This window comes from Mesocricetus auratus, unplaced genomic scaffold, assembly GCF_017639785.1.
Source record: "Mesocricetus auratus isolate SY011 unplaced genomic scaffold, BCM_Maur_2.0 Super-Scaffold_15014, whole genome shotgun sequence".
NCBI lineage: Eukaryota > Metazoa > Chordata > Mammalia > Rodentia > Cricetidae > Mesocricetus > Mesocricetus auratus.
The window spans coordinates 39,475,144-39,502,551 of NW_024429186.1; the positions used below are offsets into that span (position 1 = coordinate 39,475,144).

Here is a 27,408-nt window from a genome sequence, read left to right on the forward strand (position 1 = left end):
GGTCCAGGGCGCGCGACCCCGAGCGGCGCCGGCCCCATTCCGTGAGGAAAGGGAGGAACGGGTTGGCTGGGAGCCGGGAGGGGGGCGGCGAGGGCCCGGGAGCCGAGGCAACCCGGCCACTCGGGTCGGCCAGAGACCACGCGCGCACGCGCCGGAGTGGCTCCGACCCGGAGCGCAGGCGGGGAAGCCTCCGGCCCGCGCGAACGAGCAGGCGAGCGAGCGTGCGCGCGCGGAGAGGGGCGCGCGCCCCTCGGCGTCCCAGCCTTCTGGGGGAGGGCGCGCATGCGCCGGCCGCGGCCTCCTCCAGCGACCCTGGCATGTGCACAGGCTCCGCCCCGTCCCCTTCCTCTGTGCGGGCGGACGGCACAGCTGCAGCATCCACGGGCCACGGCAGCACCCGGGTTCCAGCCTGGCAGCGGCCGCGCGGGCTCGGGCTCCGGTCCACACCGGTCTCAGGCCGCCTGAGGGCAAAAGGCTGAGGGGGACGCGCTCCCGGCGGCCCGGCCCGTCGCCTTGGGGCTCAGGGGGGCTCCTCGCTACTTTCGGGGTGCTCTCGCTGCTCGTTGGTTGCAGCACGAGCACACAATGGCACCGCGGCTCTGGGCGGCCCGGCTACCCTGCGGGCTCTGTCTCCACCTCTACGGCAAGACCCCCTGCAGGGCCCGAGTTCGAAGCCCGGCCTTCCCGGGCCGCAGCTGCCACAGCCCTTCGGAGGCGGAAGTTTATTGAGTACGCGAGTAGGAAGGGAGAGGCTTTGCCTTAGGGTGCTTCCTACCCGCTCGCACTCTGCGATCCTGGCGCCCGCGATGCTGAGCCGTGGGCCGAAGCGCTACCCCAGACCGGCCCACAGGGCGAGTTGAGCGGGAGGACCCAGCCGCACCGCCCCGGCTCCCAAAGTAATCGCGGGCCGAGGGGTGCCGCCGTGCCCAATCAGAGCCGGGAGCCCAATGAGTGGAATGCGAAGTGGCCAATCAGAGGGCCGGAAGATGAGTTTCCCGTGCCGAACTCTTCCCTGTAGCCTGGGGACCCAGATCCCAAGCTTGAAGGTGCAGGCGCGTGGCGGGGTGGAAAAACTACCCTCGAGACAGTTATTCCTCTCAGCATAGATATATTTAATACTGTGAATACTTATCTCTTAGTAAACAGGACTGGCCTTTTAGATGCTAAGTATCAAAAGGCTCACAGACAAGACGTTAAAAGGAGCCAAAGCCTGCCAAGAATGCAATCTGCCTAATAGCGCTCATAAATTCCCAAAATGTGTTCTAGACCAGGAACTTTGTTTCTGAAATGCAAAGAGAGCACTGCTTTCAAAAACAAAATTCCCGGGCCTTAAGCAGCTTTTCCGGACCTGTGACTGGGTTACTGTCAGTCCTTGAAATATAAAAGCACTCTGAAGTATCTTGGAGAAAGCACTGATTTATCGAAGGTCAAGCAAAGCCACTCAGGCAGGGGTCAGAATTATGCTCTAGTCAAAGGGCTTGGGTGTCATCATTCAACAAATCCATACTCATCTATTGAATATCTCCCTTGAAACTTCCAGTTATGGTGTATGAGTCGCATTCTTTGGTTGTTACAAATAGACAAATTTTAGGCTTATACCATACTTACGTGGATTAAAGGTTAAGCTTTCATCAATCAAAAATCTGAATTATTTTCCCTTTTGTGTGAGTATGTGTATGCCAAGGATGTGTTTTCCTGTGGGCTATACCCACAGCCTAGAACATTTTTAAGGAGCCAGTGGTAGAATATTTACTTTGGGATGTAAACAGAGCATTTAAAAAATATTTTTACAAGTATGTGTGACTTGAATGTTTTCAAGGGAAAAAGGGAACCATTTCTAGTTAATTATGATTTGCAGTACTTGAAGATCTCCTGGTTCAAAGCTTTATGTTTGCCTCAAACCCTCTGCTCCTTTAATCTGGCCTTTAATTTTAAATAGTAAATATCTAGGAATAAAAAAATTTATCTGCCCCATCCACTTTCTATCCAAATAATATGATAAAGATGTTTGTCGGGAAAGCACATTTTTATAGGCTAGCATAGAATATAGGAAAGCTGATGACTGACATTGGGCAGTTCTGATCTGGGCTCAGTGTGACAGGATCCTGTTATCAAAGCTCTCCCTAGAACATGCCCAGGATGTAGCTACCATCCCAGAACTGGGAGCATCGCTATGCAACCGACATGCAGGAGCAAATCTTTTACACATTCAGTTCCAGGCCAGTAAAGAATTCCTGGAAAATTCACTTCAAACAGAAATACTTAGTGGCCCTGTTGATGCAGACAGCAGTCCCAGCCTTTTAAAAACTACAACCCTAAACCAATCGTGGTGATGCATGCCTCTAATCCCAGGAGGGAAGTCTGAGGCAAGAAGACTCTTGTGAGTTATAGTCTGGCCTGGACTATCTAGTGAGTTCAGTGCTATCCTTGGATATATAGCAAAAACCCTGACCCAAATGATAATATGACTAATGATTCAAAAATTAAAATGGGGAGGAAGGTTCAGTTATAGGGAGTGCTTATCTAACATACTATAAGGCCTAGAGTCAACCTCCAACGCTATAAAGAAAAAAGAAAATTTTAGTACATTTTTTTCTATTCTCTGCAAAGGAACTCCTGAAGCTCAAATCTGCCTTCCCATGTTAAGTTTCTGAGAGAGCGTACCTAAACAGCTCTATGCATCGCTCATAGAAAGCTTCCCTCTACAATCTGTGGCCTCCCACCCTGTGGCTGAAACTCCTCACTCTCTTTTCTCACTGCAGCTGCTGGATTGTGACTCTCAGCCCCTGTTCCTGATTTGCATTAGCACGAAATAGCCTGTCTCCTCCGCTGCTCCCTCAGCAAGTGAAGTGGGGGCCTATCTTTGTGTGTCTGCAAAATCACAGTCGAGCTCTGCCCAAGAAAAGAGTCATTCGGAACTTTCTCCATAACGTCTTATACTAGGAACTAGCAGGGCTCTGTCGGCTCATCGTTTTCCCATGGTTCAGCCTGGGTCAGTTCTTACTCATCAGCTAGAACTTTGGAGACTTAAATGTGAGGCAAGGAGTCAACTCCTAGATAATGGGAACTATCAAAATGAAAGTGAAGTACATGAGGGGCCATTTTATTGAGAGATTAGCTAGATCAAAGTTAATGAACGTGAATGCTATCACATTTCCTAAGTTGTGAACATTCATGTAGAAACTAGTTTGAAATTTACTACCATTTTATTATGCTTATAATAAAAATAATGGTGAAGGTGTAACATTGCTGAGAACAAGGCCCCATGCTAAACTCTTTTCCTCCATCATTTAATTCTCAAATCAAACCTTTGAGGTGCATCCTATGACTATAGTGGGGAAATCAGTAGGGTCTCAGGGGTACATGAGGCTCTCAGGAGAATCAGCAACAGCTGCTTAGCAAGTAATTTAGGAACTCCCATCTCTACCAGTGTAGACCAACTGATGTCACTTCTAAAACATTCCCTCTTTTTCTTTTAGAGATGTACTTATTTTTGTGTGCATTGGTGCTTTGCCTGCATGTGTCTGTGCAGGGGTACCAGACCCCCTGGAACTGGAGTTATAGACAGTTGTGAGCTGCCATGTTGGATTCTGGGAATTGAATCAGGTCCTCTGAAAGAGCAGCTGGTATTCTTAACTGCTGAGCCATCTCTCCGGCCCCTGAAAACCTTTTTAATAACTTTTCATTTCTTTGTTATACAGAGGTTGCCATTCGCCATTTCACCTCTATGGTATTCTATTTTGCAGGCAATCATAGGAAGGATGATATTGTTATTTCCACAAACAAGATGATGGGACCTTGAATAATGAAAGCCACTTTTGAGCAAAGTCCTGGTTCAAAAGGCAGAGCCAATCATTCCCACCGGAGGGTAAATGACTGATTTAAAGGCTGACAAAACTAAAGCCAACTTTCTCTCTGACTCACCTCCACAGCTGAAATTCCTGTCTTCATTGAGTGTAAGTCCCATATATGTCAGACTATTGATTGATTTGCTATCCACTCCAGCATCCCCTTATTAATAAGACTTTCTTGTTTTGTTTTTGTTTTAATTTGCTAGTTTTTTAGGTAACCCCTTCAGAAGGAACTCCACCCTGGTCTACTATTCTCAGAATAGTAGAAAACTTCAGAGTTTACCCTTTTCTTTCAGACATTAAAAAGGTTACACGTTGATAGCAAAGGCTCTTAATCCCAGCACTCAGGAGGCAGGAGATCTCTGTGAGTTTGAGGCCTGTCTGGTAAGCAGAGCGAGTTCCAGGACAGACTCCAATACAGAGAAACTCTGTCTTGAAAAACAAACAAACATTAAAAAAAAAGTTAGACCTGCCTTTAGCAACATGTTTGCAGTTGGGCCAAATCACGAGACAAGTGATAGCCTCTCTGTTGTTGCTTGCCAACAGGAGTAATGTCATTTCCAGGTACATCTATTTGTCAGTATAAGTCCTTACAGTATTCACTACTACTTAGCCTCAACATCTGCATCCATGGCTTTTTAAAAATTATTGTTATTACATTTGTGTGTGTGTGTACACCCATGTTACAGAAATACTTTTGTGGATGGAAGATCAGTTCTTTCCTCCTTCCTTTTACCTGGTGGGTCCCTGGAATCAAACTCAGATCATCAGGTTGGGTGACAAGTGTTTGTTTTTCTTGCAGATGCCTCCAGCAAACCTTACTTTGAAAGAAGGCTTTGCTAAGTTGCCCATGTTAGTTTTGCAGAGCAGTTGGGAGGCATACATCACCACCACCACATGCTGTGAGACTACTATTGCTAAAGATGGTAAAGCATTTGAGCACAGGTTCCCAAACAAGGACCGCATGCAGCAAGCCATCCACTTTTTTCACATAATTTGAGCAAGGGAACTACCTTTGATGTTAAAGCCACCGAGATTTGGCTATATTTTTTTACTGCAGTGTGACCTAGAATCTAAGTTATGTTAGGTTGATTAGTGCTAGAATCAGAATAGTCCCAAAGTATTCTAATTAATCCCCTTAACATCATTATATTCCTGGAGTAAACCAGCCCCTGTCAGACCAAAAGGAAGACTTTGAGCCCATGCTTGGGAGAGGATTCTCTTCTTTGCCCTCGGAATGAATAAGTCAGCCTAAAATCTAGAGTGCGGCACACAGCAGTGGTGCAGGACAAACTGGTCTTAAAATGAACACACTAAAGGTGACTGTGAGACAAGAAAACTCTAGAAGATACGATTGAGCTGATGATCATATCACTGAGGAAGGCTCCTGTTTCTGAACTTTTAATTCTGTAAAATAAATGTTCCTTTATAACTCTGTAGGAAGAAACCTCATTTTGTATATGTTTCATTTCATCACAGTTTTCAAAGGACTGCAGGTTCAAGAAGCACTCAAAAATATAGAATGCATTAAAAATTTTAAAACATTACCTTTCATAACGAGCGTTCCTCCCCCCAGCCTGATCTTAGTGCCTTCTCAACCCCAAATAACACACAGAGACTCTATTAGTTACAATTCTGTCAATGTCCAGAGCTTCTCATTGGCTAGTTCTGTCTTAAGTGTTAACATGACAACTAATATATATATTTCTATAAGTAATTATCTTTCCAAGTACACCATCCTGATGAGTCCTCTCTTCCCAGGATCATATGGCAACTGTCTACTCTTGACTACATTTCCCAGAATCCTCCTCAACTCCTAGTCCCACCTATCTTGCTTCCCTATTGCCAGCAGTGCTTTATTTATCAACCAATAAGACAACATATACACAGAAGGAGTTCCCCCATCAACCTTTTATTACTGCCTTCTGAAATATCTCTGCTGATATATGGAAGAAAGTAATTTAATTTAATCCATTCTTTTTTAGATGAAAAGATTAAGATTTAAGATTACAAGTTTTATCTAATTCATCTAGCTCCACAATGGCAGACATAAGGTTGAAAAAAAAATCAACTGTGGACTGTCAGCTGGGTGTGATGTTGCACGCCTTTAATCCCAGCATTTGGGAAGCAGAGGCAGAAGCAGGCAGATGTTTGTGAGTTTGAGTCCAGCCTGGTCTGCAAGTGAGTTCCAGGACAACCAGGGCTACACAGAAAAACCCTGTCTAGAAAAACAAAACCAAAAGAAAGAAAAGAAAGGAAGGAGGACAGAGGGGAAGGGAGGGAAGAAAAAGAAAGGAAATTGGATTGTCTAGGCTAATGATGTTCCCACCTAACAAAAATCCCAATACCAAACATAAGAAGGCCTCTTTTGAGTTGGTTAGGGCTAAGAGACTCTCAAAACTTACAGCCTATTGATGTTGCCCTTTGTTGCCTTGGGAAAGAGGTGAAAGGTGAGTCCCTATTGCTGAAAACACCATGCACTTCAGACACAGGGCCCAGAGGCACCTGAGCTGGAGCTGATCTGAATGTCCCCTCCCTGAGGACTAGTTTCCATGGTACCAGAAGGCATGCAAGCTTCCAAATGAGGAAGACAGCACACTCCTACTCAACGATGACACCTGTGAACCACATTAATGACCAGCATGGCACAAGAAGGGTGCAGTGCTTGGTGGTAACCAACAGCTTTCAAGTGGACTTTCCCACTCAACAAGAGGGAAAACATGCCTGGTAATGGAAATCTAGCCAACTACTCAGGGCTAATGAAGTCATAGCTATTGGAGGAAAATCTATAACCACCAATTTACTAAGCTAGCACAATCCCTAGAAACAACCTATAAACATCTGTCCTTGTACCCACAGATAAGTGAAGTCATCACTCCTCATCAAGGAAACTTCTCTTTGCAACAGATGGAAAACACTACAGAACACTAGGACCAATCAATATGCAGGCTTATGGAACCCAGTCCCAATGCATACATCTGTAAAACATTCCTGTACCTAAGGCTCAAGGAACATTTCTGAAGAGGGAATGGAAAGACTTTAACAGTCAGAGTATCAGGGAGTTTGCTATGATATTGCATATGCTAGTAACATCAGGAACTACACCAAATGTGATCTGAACAAGGATGATCCCCAAATGGACAAGCCAAAGTGAACAAGGGAAAAGTTCATGAGGCCTCAACCCTACACAAAGGACTATAGGCAGTAGAGGAAAGCTGGGAACAAGACAGGTGGTCTTCCCCAGAGAAGATCACACCAGTTGATTGTCCTGTGCCAAATTGTCAGTCCCAAATGCATACAAATAGCATTATACAAACTCAATGGGTTATATTTAGGAATATATATGAATATACACACACACATATATATATGTACATATATATGCAATAACAATTAGTGAAAACAGGCAGTGAATTTGAAGGAGAATGGGGAGGGATATTTGGGAGGGTTTGAAGGAAGAAAAGGGAAGAGAGAGATTTTGTAATTATAATCTCAAAAAGAAATTTTAAATTTAAAAAGTGTTGCTCAGAGTCCTTCCTAGCATGTGCAAAGTACTGGGTTCAATCTCCAGTAGCTCTAAGGAGGCTTAGTCAAGACGATCACATGCTCAAGACCACCCTCAGCTCTACAGTGAGTTTGATCTGTATAGAGGACCCTTCGTGTGACATGCTCATGTGTGCGCGCGTGCGAGAAAACTCTCACACACACACATGAAAAATTACCATAATTTCTAACTCAAGACAGAGGACTGGATTCTGGATTGAGGCAGTTTATTATCCTAGTAGTTCAAAACTTGGACTGAAGAGATGATTATTTGGTGAACTGCTGGCCATGCAAGCATGAGGACCTGAGTTCAGATCCCCAGCACCCATGGTGACATGCACTTGTAATCCCAGCACTCAGGGAGCTGAGACTAGAAGACTCCTAGTGCTCGGTAACTGAAAATAATGAGGTCAAGATTCATTGAGAGGCTTTGCTCCAGAAAATAAAGTGGAAAGCAACCAAGGAAGACACCCAATGCTGACACCTGGCTTACACACACACACACACACACACACACACACACACACACACACACACACGCACGCACGCACGCACCTAGCCTTAAAACAAGTATAGTTTGAGCTGGAGAGATGGCTTAGTGGACAAGAGATTTTGTTGTGCAAGAATGAGGAGCTGAGTTCTATCCTAAGTGCCTATATTTTAAAAGAGAGTTAGGCGTGGCAGCACGTGTTTATGACCCCTACAGAAAGAGCCAAGACAGGTTGGGTGACCAGCTTGCCTAGCTGAAACATCAAACTGCAGATTCAGTGAAAGACCCTCTCTCATGGGATAAGACAGAAAGAAATGCAGAAAAACACCCAACATCTTCCTCTGGATTCTGCATGAATGTGCATGGGCACAGGCATATACCTATACCACACCACCATACACACATAAAACCCAAGTATGGTTTCTTCAATTATATATATGACCTTGGATAGATTATCTAATTCTAAATTCAGATCTTTCTATCTGTAAAAGGGATAATAATAGTTTATAGAGTTATAAAGGAATCAATAACTCAATATATTAAAAAGCATGGAGCATAATGCCTAAAATACAGTAAACAATATATACAATTAAAGCCTTGTTAAACAATGTTTACCAGCAACTAATTATGTCTACATCCTTACTAATCATTTAACTTGGATCACTGACCTATATTTTTACATCATATATATAGAAACTTTTCAATTGTATGTGGTATGTGGTCAATACCCACCTTCCCTATAGGGAAGTTGCCTCTTTTGTTTCCATATTTCCATCATGATGGCAACAGGATTAACATCCAAGTTACTGCTGACTGTCCTTGGCCGTAGTTCCCTGGGCAAGAGTTGGACACCTGTCCAAAAAGATCCAGGAGTTTTGTATTTGGAAGACAGGTTCCCAGCCTCACTAGATTTTACTGAGAGATATTGCTGGATGTAGTTTTTTACCAAGTGAGTGAAGAAAATGGTTCTGCATCAAGAGAATAAAGTCAGTGGAAAGAGGGAAGTACAGAAGATGGCTATCTTGGATACTCAAATCCTCATTTGCAGGTTTTCTTGACCAGTGGCGAAATTTCTGCCCTCGGTGTAGGTCCGTCTCTTCTGAGAGTTTCTTTGCACCCTTCCAGTAATTTCTCCATTTTGCCTAATATGTTTCCACTTGGGCTTATTTTACAGGCAACTAATGTAATTCTTACCATAAAGTGAAATAAAATAGAAACAGGGAAAATCCTTAGGTTAATTATGTCCATTAATGACCCAGATGACACTATCCAAGAATACCACCAGTGATTTTTTTTTATCAAAAGTGAGACACATATAAGGTACCTGTAGCAGAGACTTCAAATTGTCTCTCTGTATTTATTATCTCATGTTACAAACCTGCATTTAAACCCCACCAGAATCTAACTTTTCCCAATCTCCTTTTCAGTAAAAGTGGCCATCTAATAAAATTCTGGCTATTGAAATCTAGCCAGGTAAGGTATATAGGACTTAAAACTTTAAAATTCCCTAAAAAAAAAAAAAAGACAGAGAGAGACACCATTCTGTCTCTTTCCTCCATCCTATTAGTTGAGTCAAGATGTGGTATATGGAACCTTTTCAGGCACTTGGTATCCTATAAAGGGAAAGTTGTTGCCTACAGATAGAGTAACAGTGAAATAAGAGGAGTGGAGTCCCTGACAACTTTGCGGAGCCTCTGTGCCACCCCGATGTTATTTAATGTGGAAAAGAAATAAATGTGACTTTCTCTAAGGCCCTATTATCCAGGTTTTTCTGTTACACTACACTGAACCTAATCCTGATACAATACATGCAGTGTCGTTGTGATTTGATAAATTATATTAACCTGGACCATTAGTATCCTGCAAAAATGAAAACAGGTCAGAAAAGATCTTGAAAGAAATGCAACAAAGACCAGCACATTCTATTACATTTAAAGATATATGGAATAGGTTCAAGGTCAAAGGGAAAATTCCACCCAAAATTAATAATTGACCATAACACTTGCTCGAACAAGAATGAACCTCTCTGTTGTCACCAAATTCCAGTGTTTGTTCAGCTTAACAGTCTATAAATTCTCCAGCAAGAGACATTCAAGTCAGTTGGAGAAGAGTAGTGGGAGAGAAAGTAAATCACAACAACCTCTCTATATATATGAAAAGTCCACAATGAAATGTGTACATTTTTTTAACTTTGGAAAAATAAAACAAAGAAACTAAGTAAATTTCCATTTGAAAACAGAAATCTTTTAAGTTCATCTAAAGGAATATTAGATTCTAAAGAAAAAGACCAACTTTAACCAAACTGGTAGAAGACTGGAAAACTAGAAGGGCCCCTTGAAGGCAAAGATGCTGTCTGCTTATTTTGATCAATACTACATAGCCCGTTTATTGAATGAGTTAGTTTTCACTGCAGTATAGCTTCCAGCAGAAGCAAGAATATAACCTCTGGTTAGTCGGAATCTTGTATGGTTTCCATGGAAACAAGCCCATATAAAGTCATAATTCAGAATGTAGATTCTAATTATATTTGGATCTTAGCTTCATCATTTAATAACTGTAATACCTTGGAAATGGTTTTTTTGTTTGTTTGTTTGGTTGGTTGGTTTTGGTTTTTCAAGACAGAGTTTCTCTGCGGCTTTGGAGCCTGTCCTGGAACTATCTCTTGTAGACCAGGCTAGTCTCGAACTCACAGAGATCCGCCTGCCTCTGCCTCTGGAGTGCTGGGATTAAAGGCGTGCACCAACACTGCTCGGCCCCTTGGAAATGTTTTTTAACCTGTTTCATGTGCCCATACCTGTAAAATGGGAATAATTGTATTCTCTACCTCATAGAGTTTTTGTGACTATTAAGGTTACTAGTTGAAGACTCTTAGGCATGGAAGAAGCACACAAAATAAACGCTGGCTATTTATAGCTCTGCAAAACACTAAGCTGAGGCAAGCCTTTGTGGACATTGTTGCTATCTGATCTAAATTCCAAAGTCAAGATAACATGAAAACAGAATCTAAAAGAGCAAAAGAAATAAGTGATTGACAAGCTTTCCGGGACCAAAGGCTGAATGTCTTTTCAGTTCTGGGGTAATGTTAAAACACAATTGTTGATATTTAAAACAAAGAGTGAAGGTTCCCAAAACAGCACCCTGCAAACTGCCAGTGTGATTTACAGGCAAACTTGTAAATCCCTGCAAGATAGAGGTCAAGTGGGACTAACTTTTATTTATTTCAAACCTGATCATTTAAGGTCCAGTCTGCGGGTGGGGGCATAGCTCGGTGACAGAATAAGTGCTTAGCATACACAAGGCCCTAGCTCTAGGTTCAATCCCTAGAACCAAACATAATCCATTAAAAAAAAAACTACACTTTGTATCTTGTCTCTTACACTCATGTTAAGTGGCTAAGAAGAACATACAGTTTGTTTAATCTCTTTAAAGTACAAGGAGCCAAGAAATACCCATTTTACTTCAAAGGGGTGGAGGCGTTGGAGCTGAAACACAGGCGCTACTAAAGCCATCCAAGGCGTGCCTCGAATGTGTCTCTCTCTCTCTGGTGCTCCTATGTTATTTCCGTTTTACTTCCCCTCTCCACACCAATGCATCTCCGTTCTTTCTGTTTACTGTGCTGCTTTATTTAATTTTGTTGTATTTTATTTTATTGAGACAGAATTGGATTTCACTAGGTAGCCCAGAATATCCCTTGTCTCTCTTCGTCTCAGAACAGTAACTACAGGCATGAACCTTTTACACGGGTACTGGGATCGGAACTCACGGATTAGGCTCGCACTGGAAGCTCTCCACCCATAGAGCCATCTTCTCAGGCCCCTCATCTGCATTCTTCATTTGCCTTTTAGACCCTTTTTGCTCATGATTTCAGACACATATTGATTTGAAAATTGAGGTAGTTCCTTGGTTCAAATTCTCCATAGAAGGAGATCGTAGGCTTGCACGTTTCTTTCTACTAAGTTACATTGTAAGTCTCCCAGTCTCTGTCCAAACTACTTCAAGGGGAGCTACCCTTTCAGAAGCAGCTAAGGTCACAGGCATGGTGAACCCTTCCGTACATTTCATTTACCAAAAACGAAAGTATCATAACAAAAACTCATGGTTAGGTGGACTCACCATTGAATCCCCAGGGTTTAGAATAGTGTTAGTCTATGGGAGATACTTATTCACAGGCTATTGAGCAAACACATGAATGAATGAATGAATGAATGAATGAATGAATGAATGAATGAATGAAAAAGTGGATTTTATTGTAACAGAAAAGATTTAAGTAAGGAAAAGAAATCTTTACATGTCAGATCCTGGAAGTGGTTTCCAAGGAAGTTTTAATAGCTGCTAATGGTTATTTTTAAAACAACATAGAAAACCTTATATATGCTTATGTCCACATTCCTAAATAAAAGAAAAAATTCAATTAACTGTGTCTTTCCTTTTATAGAATATTCTTCATTTTAACAAGTAATCTGTGAAGTCCTTTCATTTTTAATATTTCATATGCCACTAAGAGGGAAGAAAGTGCTTGATTAGATTTCCTCCACAACTTGTAATGAATGTATTTGCCCACTCTGTCAAGTAGATATGGATGTATTGACCTATCTTCATCAAAAGGAATGATCTAAAACCTAAATATAATATTTATAATCTCAATTTCCCTGAAAAGCCTAGAACATATGAACATTTAAAGATGACTCCAAAATGTTTAAAGTCTGTATGGTTATGATTCCTTATGACCTTATACTAAAATGTCCTTATCTATATATCAGGCTGCATTCACCAATATGGCAAAATTCTCATAAGCCGGTGATCTGAGTTCATACAATGCTATTTTGAATATTCAATGGATGCCTTTGTTCCCGGTGAACTTTTAACTGTTAATATTGTCAAACTGACATGATCTAGAATCATAGAAGAGGCAAACTCCTGGGTGTGTCTGTAAGAAAGTTAGATTGTGTTAGTTGAGGTAGGAAGGTCTATTCCATATGTGGACAGCACCATCCATGGACCAGGATCCTGGACTGAACAAAAGAGAGAAAGCAAGCTAAATACCAGCAGTCATCTCTCTCTTCCTCCTGACTGTACATTCAATATGCACCAATGCTCTGACTTCCCCTACACAAGAGACTATACCCTCCAACTGGGAGCCCAAAGTAAGACTGGCCTGTAGTTGCTGTTGGTAGATATTTATTTCGTCATAGCAGTAAGGAAAGTAACTAATACAGAGCCAGCTAATTACAAACTGGCTAACAGAACCATCACAAAAGAGCTGCACCCAAGTGAGCATTATTTTGTGGTATAGAGTTGATTTTGTTTTTCCTTCACTGTCTGCCCACCACCAATTACTGCTACTTTCCTCACCAAAGGAGACTGGCAAAACAAAATGCCACTACAGGAGACTAAACAAATAAATCCTACTCTTGAGAGTCATCACATGTCACACCATGATACAGCTGGACAATTTGTATAGGTAGATGTTACTTTGTACATCTGCGTACTTTTAAATAGTTCTGGACCAGGTCCCTTGAGCTTTGACAGAGCAGCACAGGCAATTAAATGAGTAGAGGAGGCTCCAAGTATTTTGCACAATTTTCCAAACTGTTAGAAATAGGTATTGATTAAATCTCTCCAGAGCTCCATACCAGAGAAGGGATTATGCTATGCTGTGCTATGCTATACTATACTATGCTTTCAAAGTGAACACTGAATTTAGTATACTATTTCTTCTAAATTTTCTGCATTCTTCTCCAACTGCTAGAATCATCTAATACTGTTTTGCCACAGAGCAGTACAAGAACTCTGCTTCTTAAATTCTCACCCTCCTTGGTAGTCAAATTGAAACTAAGATCTGCCCACAAATATGAAGGCAGAAGCGATGTGAGTTCTTCCTAGCCTGGTCAGAGGTCAATTGTGAAAACCTCCAACTCTGTCTTTCCCTGACTTGATGACCTCAAAGGTGACATATTCTAGATGGTCCAGCTACAGCAAAGAGGTGGCCTGCATCCCTAAGTATCCACTAAAAGGAGAGTCACTCTATATGCACTGACTATGACAGTGGCAAGAAAGAAATGTTTATTGCACGAAGTCACTAGTGTTAATTAAATACCAACTAGATGGGACAAAGAACTAATGGGTAGCAAAATTCCAGCACTTGACTAATCAAATAGACCATGTGCCCTGAGCTGAATTCCGAGCTCATTTTCTCATTTAAACACATCCACATGAACTAGCAGCAAACCCAGCTGCAGCCTCTCTCATTTTCTCATCCAGTCTCCATTCTTGTTCTCCTTTGTAATCTCTAAAGGGCCTCCAGGGTAGCACTGGTGGCGCACAGCTGAATGCCCAGATAAATGATTAACAGGTATTTATTAGGGAAGCACATACACAGTTATGGTAAGTAACCGCCGTGGTCTTCCTGCTCCTAAAGATATAATCTTCCGACTACAGCCCAAGAGAGCAAGTCGACGCCTCCTCTTCCTTATAAGAGGTCACATGTGCACACCTGAAGTCACGCCCCTAGGATTTGGCCACCACTGCAAGTCCACTGGGGAAACAAGATGGCACCACACACGGCTCTGATCAGGAAATGCCTTCATGGCTTTAAGTATGCTCTAAAACTCACTTAGCAAATCTACTTCTGCAGTGCAATCATTGGTCTTTGCCCCCTCACACCTGTGGTCCCCATCACGTATGGACCTAGCCTGTGGGTACTCCACTTTTGCTTATTGTGTAATTTCCACAGCTCAGACTCTCCTCAAGCCCTCCAGCTTTAATGTGAGCAAGTCTTCCCTTTGTATCCCAACTAAAAATCTAAATTTCCAACCTATATAATATTGTTTCTACCTGTTTATGGGGGGATCGTCTGCTTTGTTCTCTTTAGCAGACATTTCCATTCTCACTCTGCGGCACAGAAAGAATTCAGTGGTCTTCTCACCCCTCATTGGATCCTGCTTGTAGGAACCAGATGATGAGGGAAAGACAACCACATATTATATGTGTGTACTCCTATATGTGTGGTGGTTAGGACTGCTAGGTAAAATATGGCAATTATGTCTGACTGTCAAATAAACAGAATTGTTTTTGTTCATTTGGATGATTGGTTTTTGTTTGTCAGTTTAGTATGTCCCAAATATTTCATGGGCTATATCTAAGCTAAAATGTTATCTCTTGCTTTTGTTTTAAAATAAAATATAACTAAGGGCCCTGCATTTTTGTTTGCTAAGTCTGAACACTCTAATTATGGCCTCCCTGCTACCATTTATCTAAGACTCACACCGGGGGGAGGGGACAACTCACACATGGTCTGCCCGACACACCCCTCTCCACAGCAATGTTTCCCTTCCTGTTTTCATGTGCCATTGTGATTTCTACACAATAAACCTCTCATATGACAAAATTAGTCTCTTGAAGTCAGAAATCTTATTCTTCATATTCTTTCATTGGCTGACTGCATCTCAGAGGCATCTTTCATGTACTGACTACCCATTTGCTACATTGACATTTCAGGAATTCAAAATCAGCAACAGCACCAGAAATTTTAAAGCAGATAAAAGCTTCAGAAGAAAATGCCTTGGGCATGCATAATAGCAAATCCTAGCACTTTTTCTGACTTGCATAATGAGCCATGGCTTTATAATTTTGGCCTCACACATATGTTTCCAAATCTCTCCCTCTTGTCTTCCAGGGAATACTTGGCTCAGCATCACTGAGGTATGCCAGACATTCATAAGAACACAGGCTATGTCTAAAAGTCATTCTCTTAAGATGGCTGCTGAAGGAATAACTCTCCGAAAACAAGAGGTAGCATTCACACTTGCTGTTTCTCCCCTCTCTTCCCTACACATTTACTCATCACTTGTAACATTTGAAAGTGGTAAACTGACCACAGATTCACATCTTGGAACTCACTAGCCTGTTATAACTAGTATTTCCAAAACAAAAACAAACAAACAAGCCTAGCTGTAACTGTAACTAGCCTACTGTCTAGCTCCCATACTCTGTGCTTTCTTAGCTTCTCCTCTGAAAACCACAAAGATAGTGGTCTAGATTATAGTTCACTAAATACAATAGGCAGTTGGGGTATTTATTTGGTTGGTTGGTATGTTTGGTGTGTGTGTGTGTCTGTGTGTGTGTCTCCATGTCTGTGCCTGTATTTGTGTGTAAGAGCACTCTAGGAATAGATCTCAGGGCCTTGTCCATGTTAAGCAAGATCTCTGTCACTGAGCTTCATCTCCAGCCCAGGAGGAAGAAAAGCATTCAGGCAGCATGATAGGCACATCTATGTTTCTGAATATTACTTTGTCTCTGTAACGGTATGTTACATTTGTTTAATGATGTAAAGATCACTCATTTGCCTGCCTAAGGCACCTGATTGGTCTAATAAAAAGCTGAACAGCCAATAGCTAGGCAGTAGAATGATAGGCAGGGCTGGCAGGCAGAGAGAATATATATAGGCTCAAGAGAAGAGAGAAGGGAGAAGAGAACAAGGGTGAAAGAGAGAGAGAGGGGAGAGGGGGAGAGAGAAAGAGAGAGAGACAGAGAGGGAGGGAGGGAGGGAGGAAGAGAGGGGGGGGGAGGGAGGGGCCTGGGGCAAGCCAGACAGTCAGGCAGCAGCATGATAGACGTGAAGTGAGACATGCAGAATGAAAGAAAGGTAAGAATCTCTGAGGTAAAATGTAGGTGAAGAAAAACAGGTTAAATCAACTTATAAGAGCTAGTGGGGCAAGCCTACGATGAAGTCAAGCATTCATAATTCATAATAATTCTCTGTGTCTTGATTTGGGAGCTGGCTCACGATCAAAGAAAGCCTGCTACACTCCTATAATTCTAGAACTTAAGAGGTAGAAGTAGGAGGGTCAGGAGTTCAAACCAGACTGGGATTTATTCAATCCTGTCTTGAGCCAGGAGGGAGGTGACACAGAGAAGAACTTTTTATAAATAGACCAACTTCATTTTATTTATTTTTATTTTATTTATTTGCTTGTTTGGTTTGGTTTTGGATTTTTGAGACAGGGTTTCTCTGTGTAGCCCTGGCTGACCTGGAACTCACTCTGTAGACCAGGCTGACCTCGAACTCACAGAGATCTGCCTGCTGGAAATAAAGGAGTATGCAGCCACCACCATGTTTTATTAATGAGGAAAGTAGAAAGTAAAACCTTCACATGTGTCCATGCTAGGATGATGGAGACCAGATTTACCCTGGAGACATAGCATAAATAACAGTTTGAGGGTGTTGGAGACATGCTTCAAAGGACAATGGATTCTGAAAGAGAAACAGAGGGGGTGAAGCTGCAGACCCCCCCACTTACCCCTAGAGAGTGTCCCAGCTGCACATGAGGGCAACCCAACAAAGCCCCAGCTTTCCTCAGCTGAAGAAATGGAGCTGAGAATGCAAGGAGGCCGAGGTACTTTGAATTTGGAGAAAGAAGCAGAGAGAAGGAGAGTTCTGCGTATTAGCAGGGCCTTCAGCTACATACTAGTCAGCACACACATGTCTGGAAACTGCCTGAGACCCAGAAGAGAGTCACCTGAGAGGAGCGATCCCAGGTAGCCTTATAGCAATGGAAACTGTTTTTATTCCCAACAGCCTGTGTGGAAAAACCTCATGACACACTAAGAGTCTGAGTTGCACACTCAGAGAGCCCCCCCCCGTGAGACCAAATTGTTCTGCTTCTATCAAAGTTCAACTGTGAGCCTTGAAACAATCCAAATCTTTCCCAGTAACTTACGTGTATCCTAGAACAAAACTCAAAAATATCTAACAGAGGGCTGGGGAGATGACACAATGGATAAAAGCGCCTGCCATCAAGTCTGATAGCCTGAGTTGTGCCCCACCCCCATCCCTGGGATCCACATACAGGAAGAAGAGCACAGACTCCTGTGGGCTGTCCATACATCCATACATCCATATTATGACAAGCACACAACTAACCACACAACAAATAGAACAATAATAATAGTTACAGGGATTTTAAAAAGGCAAACAAAAACTTAGCTTTCAAAAATGTGAAATGTACCACATCTGAAATTTAATAAAAAAATTACCTAGTATGTGAAAAAGCAGGAAAATATAGTCCATAATGAGGGAGGAAACACATCAAAGCAAACAGATGTAGATAAAGCCTCAGATGATGAAATTACTAACAGATATTAATTAACATGGTTATTATAACTATGCTCAATACATGTAAGAAAGTAAGAAAGACATGAGTGTAGTGAGCAGAGAAAAAAAGCGTATGCTTTCGAAAGACCCAGGTTGAACTTTAGATGATAAAATACAATGTTTAATACGAAAACTCAAAACTGCTACGGGAATTATAATTTTCTCATTTTTTTCTATCATTATGAACACCGTGAGTATACAAAATGATATTTTTCATTGGGTTTAAAAATAGTCCTTTCAATATAAAAAAATCTCAAAGCCATGTAAAATTCATGCATCCAAACCAGCAATATAGAACACTGTTTGTGATGTTAAAAAAATATGCGAGCTACAATTGCCATTAGCATTTATAAAAGGTAGAAGCAGCACACTGGCTTTTCTATATGCAGAGCATATTAAACCAAGCATAACTTCCATTTGAAGGCGAGTTTAAGTCCGATGGAGAATGAAACATCGAGTTCTTCGACTTCATTTTCAAGCTTTGTGCATATATAAGCTAAAGGAAGACTTTTTATAAGCACCATTCAGATTATGGAATAAAGACAACAAGTTTTAGGTCTTCATCAGGATTGGTTATATCAATAATCCCAGCAACTTGTTGGTGAGCCTCAATTAGGAGTGTAGCTTAAGAAATAGGGGATGATGGAGCCAGAAGCAGGACCAGAACAAAAGAGAAACATAACAACAACAACAACAAAAACTAGTTTCCTTTTTAATGCAAGGACTACGGTTTATAAGAATACACGAATCTCCTTGCCTGGGGCTGAGAAATGATGACATGAGAATGCAGTTAAGTGCGGCCAGTGGGTACTGAGTGCCTGCTACCTGCAAGGTGCTGCTCAGATGAAGTGCCGTTGCTTTCCTTTGGAGCAGAAAGCACAGTGTAGGAGATGGGTGCCGATACATAAATAACTGTATCATAAGTCAGCCCAACAGTTGCAACAGTGAAGACATCACCTCTGCTAAGAGAGGAGAGGGGAGTGCAATAATAACTGGATCCCAAGATAGAAAAACAGGGGGAAGTTTCACGGAAAAGGTGACATTTGAACTGTGCCCTAAAAGATAAAAGGGATTTTACTCTACATAAAAGAGGATAATGCTGTTATTAGCAATTTAATTTCTTCTTCCCTCTCATTGTCATTCTTTCCCTGACTCTCTGTGTCTTGCTTGGTAGCCAATAGATTACCTCATGGACCATCCTTGCTGGTTGGCTGGCTTCTTCTTGAGTTGGCCCAAATAAAGATACTGGGTTAAGTAAACTTAAATAAACACATCGAGGAGAGTGTTGGACTTTAGAACATGAGGGCTTTGGTTTAGACCACACAGAAAGCAAAGGGCTGTCCACTCAGCTGTTCACACAAAGTCGGGGCATCAAGAGATTGAAGTTGGAGGCTCTTCACTGAACTCCTCTCTGATGAAGGGCTGTGCTTCTGCATCCCTCTCTGCGTGACTCCTACTCATGGTCCCTTTCCTGCGGCTGCAGCTCTTGTGAGCTATGAAGACCGTACTCCATCCCCCTTGGTACTCTGGGTGGCGGATCTCTGGGCACATCTACCACGGCTATGGTTTCTGTCTATGCTGGCCATATCTCTGTAAGTAGATCTTTCATTTAAACCATATGAGTCTCAGGCAGAGAACAGCATATGCAAAAATAGAAAGGAACATAACATTGATAAGCCACATGAGCAGAGAAATGCATTTGGGGGAGGGGTGTAACAGAGACAAGAGTCTGGGGTGCAGAAGAATGGTTATAGAGAACTAGAGGCAAATTGTGGGAGCTCATAATGGAATTTGGATGCTCTTGGGTAAGAGTATCCATTGGTAGATATTGAGTGGGTACCATTAAATCTGTGTTCCGGAAAGGTCTCTGGGTGGCAGTGGGGAACGAAGGGAAAATGGAATGAAGAGGAAAGAGAGTGAGGCAGGATGGCCTGAAAAGAAGTTATTTTAATTAGACCCTAAGGTGAGGTATTGATTATGGTGGGAATAATGGATCCGAAAAGGGTCAGCAATAAGGTGTCCTTCCCCCCCCCCCCATCTTGTCTGGTATCTCAGGCTGGCTTTGAACACACAGTCACCTAGCCTCAGCTAGGATTACAGGCATGCATCGCTGTAACTAGCACAAGGGATTTTAAAGGATGATTTCCAGGTATCCAGCATGACTGTATGGAAAAACAGTGGCCCTATAAGCACACCAAGGAGAGTGTTGGACTTTAGAACATGAGGAGTTTTGATTAGACCACACAGAAAGCAAAGTGCTGTCAACTCAGCTGTTTACACAAAGTCAGGCATGTTGTTCTATATATTGGGGATGAGGCTTAAACAATGAAAATAAAAGTAGATTTAGCTGAGCCTGGTGAAGCAGGCCTTCTGCATCCCCACCTATTTCCAAAGCTGAGGTAAGAATTAAAAGTTTAAGGACTGCTTGGGCTACAGTCTGGGTAACTTAGCAAAATTCTGACTCAAAAATAACAGAAAGAAGGAAGAGGGGAGGCTTGGGTATGGGGGTGCAGAAGATACAGTTCAATGAGAAAGCACTTGCCTGGCATGTAAAAGTTCAATCCCCAGAGCGAATCGTTCAGTAAATAAAAAAAGTAAGCAACTAGGGTTGTGAACCCTGGTGGTTCTTGAGAATCACCTGAGAAGTGATTTAAAAAAAAAAAAAGATGTCAGAGCCCAACCCCAGATCAATTAAATCCGATTTCTCTGTGAAGCCTGAAATCGGATTTAATTGGTACACATCTAATCAGATTTAATGGGATATAATCTGGGTCTGGGATTTTTAAAGCGCTCCCTGGGTGATTCTTAGATGCGACCAGAGTGAAGTCACAGCCTAGTACAAAGCAGAAGTAGCTAAGAATGAATGCTTGAGGTCACCAACGGACGTGATGAACAGGGTCCCGATGACAAGCCCAGTGGTAGAGTGGCAGATAAGGTCCACAGGGAAACCTTTGTCCAGGGAGTGGCATGCATATCGCACACCACAGGGATGGGAAAGTGAGCAGGGAGGCCACTGGGTGTGGTGAACAGTCTGTAGAGCCAGGTTGTGGTGGGAGAACGTTACAGGCAGGGAAATGGAGGGAGGGAATGTAGACTGTGCTTGGGAGAAAAACTTCGGAAAACCAGTTAAAAGAATGTTCTGTGTGACTTTGAACTTAAGGTGTCAGTTGACTGAGGGTAGGGGAACATTAAAGGTGGTCAGCACAAAGATGGCATGCGAAATGGGTTATTAGAAAGGCCGGGCTCCCACGGAAGCCAGAGCAGGTACCTCAGTCAGTGGAGGGCAAGGGAGTGGCTCAGGCTTCATCTAAGTGTGAGGATCTGACTTTGGATCCCCAACACCCACATAAAAGTCACATGCAATCCCAGGACTTGGGAGACAGAGACAGGAAACCCCAGGGGCAAGCTGGCTAGCCAAACAAGTCAAAATGGCACTACCCAAGAAAAATCCAACATTAGCCTAAAGTCTCCACATGCACCTTCAGATACACGTGAGCCCCATACCTGAAAATACACCCATGCACAAGCACACACACACCCCTCACACACATACAAAATGCAAAACATTGAAAATCATCAGTTAAGTCATCATCCAAGGAAGGGATATAAGGCAAGCTTTAAGTTGAAAAGTTTCACAATTTTAAGTCATTCTCATAAAGAGATGGGAGTTGTGATTGACAGCTGAGCAAAGAAGGTAGAGGGGGAAGACAAATGACTCAACATTTTTTTTTTCTAGTGCTTTCCATGTACCAGGCGCTGCGTTAAAGCCCTCCCAAGTTGCTAGTATTAAGTTTGAATTTCAGGGACAAATGTTGTCAGCTGAGATAAGAATAAAAAACTTAGGCCTATTCCGCCTAACTTCAGCTGTTTAGTCACCTAGTCACCTGGCTGCTCGGGTGCCATTACTAATTAATGGCCCTTTAGAGCTTGGCCTGTAATTTGTTTTAAGTTAAATGCACATTTCTTGCTGAATAGGAAGAGATCTCTGTTATGATAATATTGCCTTAGTTTAGTTTCGAGGGAAGAGCTGCAGACCGTTTAAGGAAGAGGAAAGGCCTATTATTGAGAATGCTCTATTAGCGAGGGCAAGGGAGATGGGGCTTCAAAAAGATGGTGCTTAATGGCCCAAGTTAATGGCAATCAATAAATATTTAGGGAGTAGATTTAACCTGCATATTTTTAAATTTCTCCTTTAAATGTGAAAAATGTAACTCTAAATTGCAAGCCTATTACAGTGCCACCTCTCCTCTCTCTAGGGTGTCTGGGAAATGCCATGGGCTCAGTGTCTTTCAGCTGAGGGTCCAGACTCTTTGCTTTCCCATTTGTGCAAGCAAGCAGGTCAGTAATCTAAATGCCTTCCAGTTTTTCAGATGGCCCATAGCATCCTTTATAGGAAAAGCCTGTGACATTGGGGGTCCTCTTCTCTGGGAAACCCTTCCCGAAATTGCAACCAGTAAACTCAGAAGTAACTGACTGCCATGGGTTTCCTTCACTGATGTCCAAGTAAATCAAGTTGTGGAGGGGGTGGGGAAGAAAAGGCAGGAAATCTCACCAGCTGCTTCAAATGAGCCTGGGGGACCCCAGAGGAAGAATCCTCCAACTACCTGAAATCCTGTCAGAGTGGAGGCAGAGACGAAGTTACAGAAGACTGGTAAAGAACAGAATAAAATCAGGGCATCACCCCTATGTGGTGGTCCACGGCTTCACTAGGAATCATTTCCAAAGCCATCAAGGACCCTCTGTTATAGATTGCTGAGCCCTGCTTCTAAATGATGACATAATTCTGTCTCTATTCCATTGACTATGTCTGGACAACTGCTGTGGTTTGAATGTGTCCTCTCCAAATTTCTTGATGAAACTTAATCTCCACTTGCTATAGTATTAAGAGAGAGAGGGCCTTTGAGGGAAGTGACCTAGCCATAAAGGCCCCCACCCTTGTGAATGGATTGCTACATTATAAAAGGGCTGGAGGGAAGCAGCTGGGACCCCCATTTTAGTCTTGCACCCTCTTCTATTCAGATGAGGTTGCCAAGGTACACAGTTCTGCCATAGAAGGATGTGCAAGAAGATTCTCGCCAGCTAGCAGATGCTAGCTAGCGCTTGGTCTTGGACTTGCCAGCCCTTAGAACTGTGAGAAATAAACTTTTATTCATGATGTCTTACCCAGTCTCTGGTGTTTTGTTATAACAGCACAAAGGGGCTAAACTACAGAAAGCCGACCAGATTTGAGGCCAGAACAGTGTGCAGCTTTTACACAACACAGAGCTCGGATCCTGGTGTGCATTTACTCACCACCACAGGCTCGCTCGGCTCCTAGCAACTGACGTGACACATAAGTTAGGTAGTCACGGAAGTTCTCTAGCCAGACATTTCCTGTTTCACCGAGGCCTAAGCAGACCTGCTTCCTTGTGTGTCTCCATGTTGTCTTTGTTTAAACCCTTCTATGAAGAGGGGGTTTTGAAGTATTACAGTATTTCTCCTCTCAGCTCTTAACATGAAATGGGCCAAAGGATCATTCTGATGCTGTAAGGAAGAGCACCATGTAGACTCCCACATGTTCCTCTGATCTGCCTGTGACCATCTTTGTCTATCCCTGGAAATGCCTTAACACTCGTGCACTAACTAAAGGAGTGTCATTCCAAAGCCCCAGGCTCTCGGACTTCTATTTCCCAGCAAATAGCTTTCAAGTGAAATTGCTACTGTAAAAGGCCTCCAGGTGGGACACCACCTGACATGTTTAATGTCTCTTTAGGGGGCCACTCCCTTCCTCCTCTACATTCTTCCTTCTTACACCCTGGGTGGGTACATACAAGGTAAACATTTTCATTTCCTCTCCTTTCTGAAAGGCTGAAACGATGGCAAATTCAGGAAGAGTGCCCACACCTGTTACTCTATTGTGGCATCTATGCTACCTGAGCATTACCGACGGGCCATTGATCCTGGAGAAAGGGGTTACAGAAGGCTGGCTTGAAACAGACATTTAGCAACCACATCCTTAGTTGTCTCCCTTCCACTCTTCATAGTGGGACTGGAACCCAGGACCTGTGGACACTGGACAAGGACTCTACCACTGAGCTACATCCCCACCTTGACTCATTCTCTTTATCTGTGGCCATAGCAGCTTACAGGGTGACTCCTCCACCTGGACAAGAACTGTACATTTCGTTTTGTGTAGGATCGTTCATAGAGCTAGCTCCGTTACAAAATGCTTTGCCAACTTAAGAGTTGTAGAATTACAGAGCAGCCCTGCTGAATTAAATAATAAGTAACAGCTGATACTAATAATTAGCTAAATTTGTGGTCTAGTAGAGCTGTCACAACAGAGGCAGCTCCCCGCCCCTCATCGCCCTGTCTCCTCCCGCTGCCTCCTCCTTTGGCAAGGGCAGCCAAGTGAAGTGCTGGGACCGTTGTGTTAGTCATCACCAAGTCAAGTCACTACCTCTTACTCTGCAGCTTTGCCACGTCATTATGTCAAGAATTCCCAACCATTTCAAGTCATGTCACCTCTCCACTGTTTAATTTCTCAGCTACTTCTCACAATGGCATACACCTACAGGGGGTGGGGGACAGATTCCAGTAGGAATCTATTCCAAAAGACTCCTGCTTTCCTCTCTCTCTCTCTTTTTAAACCAGCTTTGATAATCACTAGCCCACACGTCTAGTAAAGAGGTTACTCCCCCTTACTTAAACTCATGGTCTAGAATTCAAACACATTGGAAAGGTCACACCAGAGTCACATGGCAGAAACTGAGAATGACTCTGTTTTTCCAATGCCTGTTGCATGGTGACTTTGCAGGGACAATCTGATCTCACTGTAACTGGAGAGGATTCAAGAATATCATTACATAAACCTGGCTTCAAAACCCAATCAGACAGAGGCTGTGGGAAGAAGTTTGAGGCTAGCCTGGGCAGCATAGCAAGATCACCATCTTTAAATAAAAAATGTATGTAAAGCTGAGTGTAAGGTACAAGTCTGCAGTCTTGGCACTTGGGGAAGTGGAGGAAAGATGATAAGTTTAAAGCCATCCTTAGTACAAAGGAGTCAGAGGACAGGCTGGGCTACAAGAGATCTTGTCCATTCCCCCTCCTCCCCAACCTCCACCCAACACACACAAACATTTTAAAGAATGAATATATATATATACATATATATATATATAATCCCTAAAACTCATGCACTTTTATATGGGTTCATTCCCTCCCCTCCCCTACCTCTGCCAACACACAAACATTTTAAAGAATATGTATATATATATATATATATATATATACACACACACACACACACATATATATATATATATATATATCCCTAAAACTCATGCACTTTTATATGGGTTCAGTGGTTCCCACTTCCACAGTGCCCATTGCTCAGGAGGCCGAGGCAGAAAGATCATTTGAGGCAGTGAGTTTAAGACTAACCTAAGCAACATGGTGAGACACCGTAGGTGCAAAGCACAGAGCTCAGACTTCATGCAGAATGCCCATTATCACTGCTGTTTTGTTTTTGTGAAACGGTAATACTTATTTGTAAGTAAGGTTTGAACAGTTAAAATAAAAACAAGCTGCATCATATGCTTCTCACTTTTTCAAAAATATTTTAAAGTAAAATATAATTGTAGTACTTGTTAGTCACCTATCTTTCCTTTTACAGACTCTTAGTCCCTAAGAGCAGTTATATTGGCTTCCAAAATAAGTAAATAATTGCATCACCAAATTCTTTTTTTTTTTTTTTCATAGACAGGGTTTCTTTGTGTAGCCCTGACTGTGCTGGAACTAACTCTGTAGACCAGGCTGGCCTCGAACTCACAGAGATCCGCCTGCCTGTACCTCCCAAGCTCTAGGATTAAAGCACACCAGATTCTTTTGGGTTACCTGAGCTGTTTTGTTCTTCAAGATATGTTCTTGGGAGCCGAGAGAGTTTGGACCTGGAGGTTTTTTTTATACTGTCTTCTGTAATCTGCAGGGTAATTGTCAGGATGTCCCCTGTGCACTGAATGAAGTGTATCTCAATAACACTCATGCTGGGGAGGGCCCCAAACAGGAAGCAACAGTAACATTTTATGTGCCTTTTATTATTGCATAAAAGTGATTAATTGGCAATCTATTACTAGGTTAAGACATCTAAACAATTAAAATGGACATAAAACTCTAATATTGCCAGAATCTCTACCAGGCTACTTTAGAGTGACAGACATGAATATTCACCCTTCTCTTCCTCACATGAAAATCTTTATAGGAATTCATTTTTCCCTCCTCCCTCCCTATCTAGAGGACATACACGCTCAGTCCAGAGTCTCATCAAGCTTGGAGGTGTTTGTTTTGTTTGTTATGGGAAGAGATGCCTTGGTTTTTCTAAAGCTCATCCACTTTAAAAGAACATCAGTGGGGCTGGGATGCAGCTCAGTAGTAGAGTTCTTGTAGAGTACAAGACCCTGGGTTTCAGCCGGGCGTTGGTGGCGCACGCCTTTAATCCCAGCACTCGGGAGGCAGAGGCAGGTAGATCTCTGTGAGTTCGAGACCAGCCTGGACTACAAGAGCTAGTTCCAGGACAGCCTCCAAAGCCACAGAGAAACCCTGTCTCGAAAAACCAAAAAAAAAAAAAAAAAGACCCTGGGTTTCATCCTCATCAATGTGTGCTCACACTTGGGCACACACATGCGCACTTGGGTACACACATGCACACGCGTGCGCGCGCGCACACACACACACACACACCACAGCACACTTTAACTGTGGACCTATCGGATAAAGAACTCTAAACTTTGCCTCTATAATTACCACATCACCACGACTTTACACGGTTCAGCTTATGCTAGATCAAGTTCATGCCTGGTACTTAGCTATTCCATTTCCACTGAAGTAAGTCTTCCCCAGCCCACTGCTCTGGAATATTTGCTAGAAAAGTGGCTGATTATGGAAAAATGTGTTTGGGAATTCTCTTCTACAGAAAATGCTTTGATTTTATCAGACACCTTTCAAAATAAGCACAGACCTAGGAGTTTTTTTTGTTTGTGTGTGGGATTTGTTTTGTTGAGATGGGGATCTCACTATGTTGCTCAGGCTGTTCTCAAACTCCAATGTTCAATTGATTTTTCTCTCGTTAGTTTCCCACGCAACTGGGACCACAGGGACTCTGTTGTTGCCAGCTGGACCTTTTAAATTCTTAACTCAAAGAGGGTCTGTGGCTCTCTCTGTAGGAGGCAGCGTCTGACAAGTGTGAGTTTTCATACCTGTGATACCATTTGCTTGTTACAAGTATTTCATCAGCTGAAAAAACGAGGCTGTGTCTAGTGAGAGCTAGCACTACTCCTGCCACATTCTTGCTACTTATTTCTATTTCTAGCCTGCAGTGATTATCCAGCCTGGAT

General features: G+C 42.7%; 1 long non-coding RNA gene across 1 annotated transcript; it reads left to right on the forward strand.

Moving 5' to 3' along the window:
* Nucleotides 1–202: 202 nt before the first annotated feature.
* Nucleotides 203–5,290, forward strand: LOC121139323. The gene is made up of 2 exons (XR_005876256.1): nt 203–1,046; nt 3,747–5,290. It is a non-coding gene; the product is annotated as an uncharacterized LOC121139323 (long non-coding RNA).
* The last annotated feature ends 22,118 nt before the right edge of the window (nt 5,291–27,408 follow it).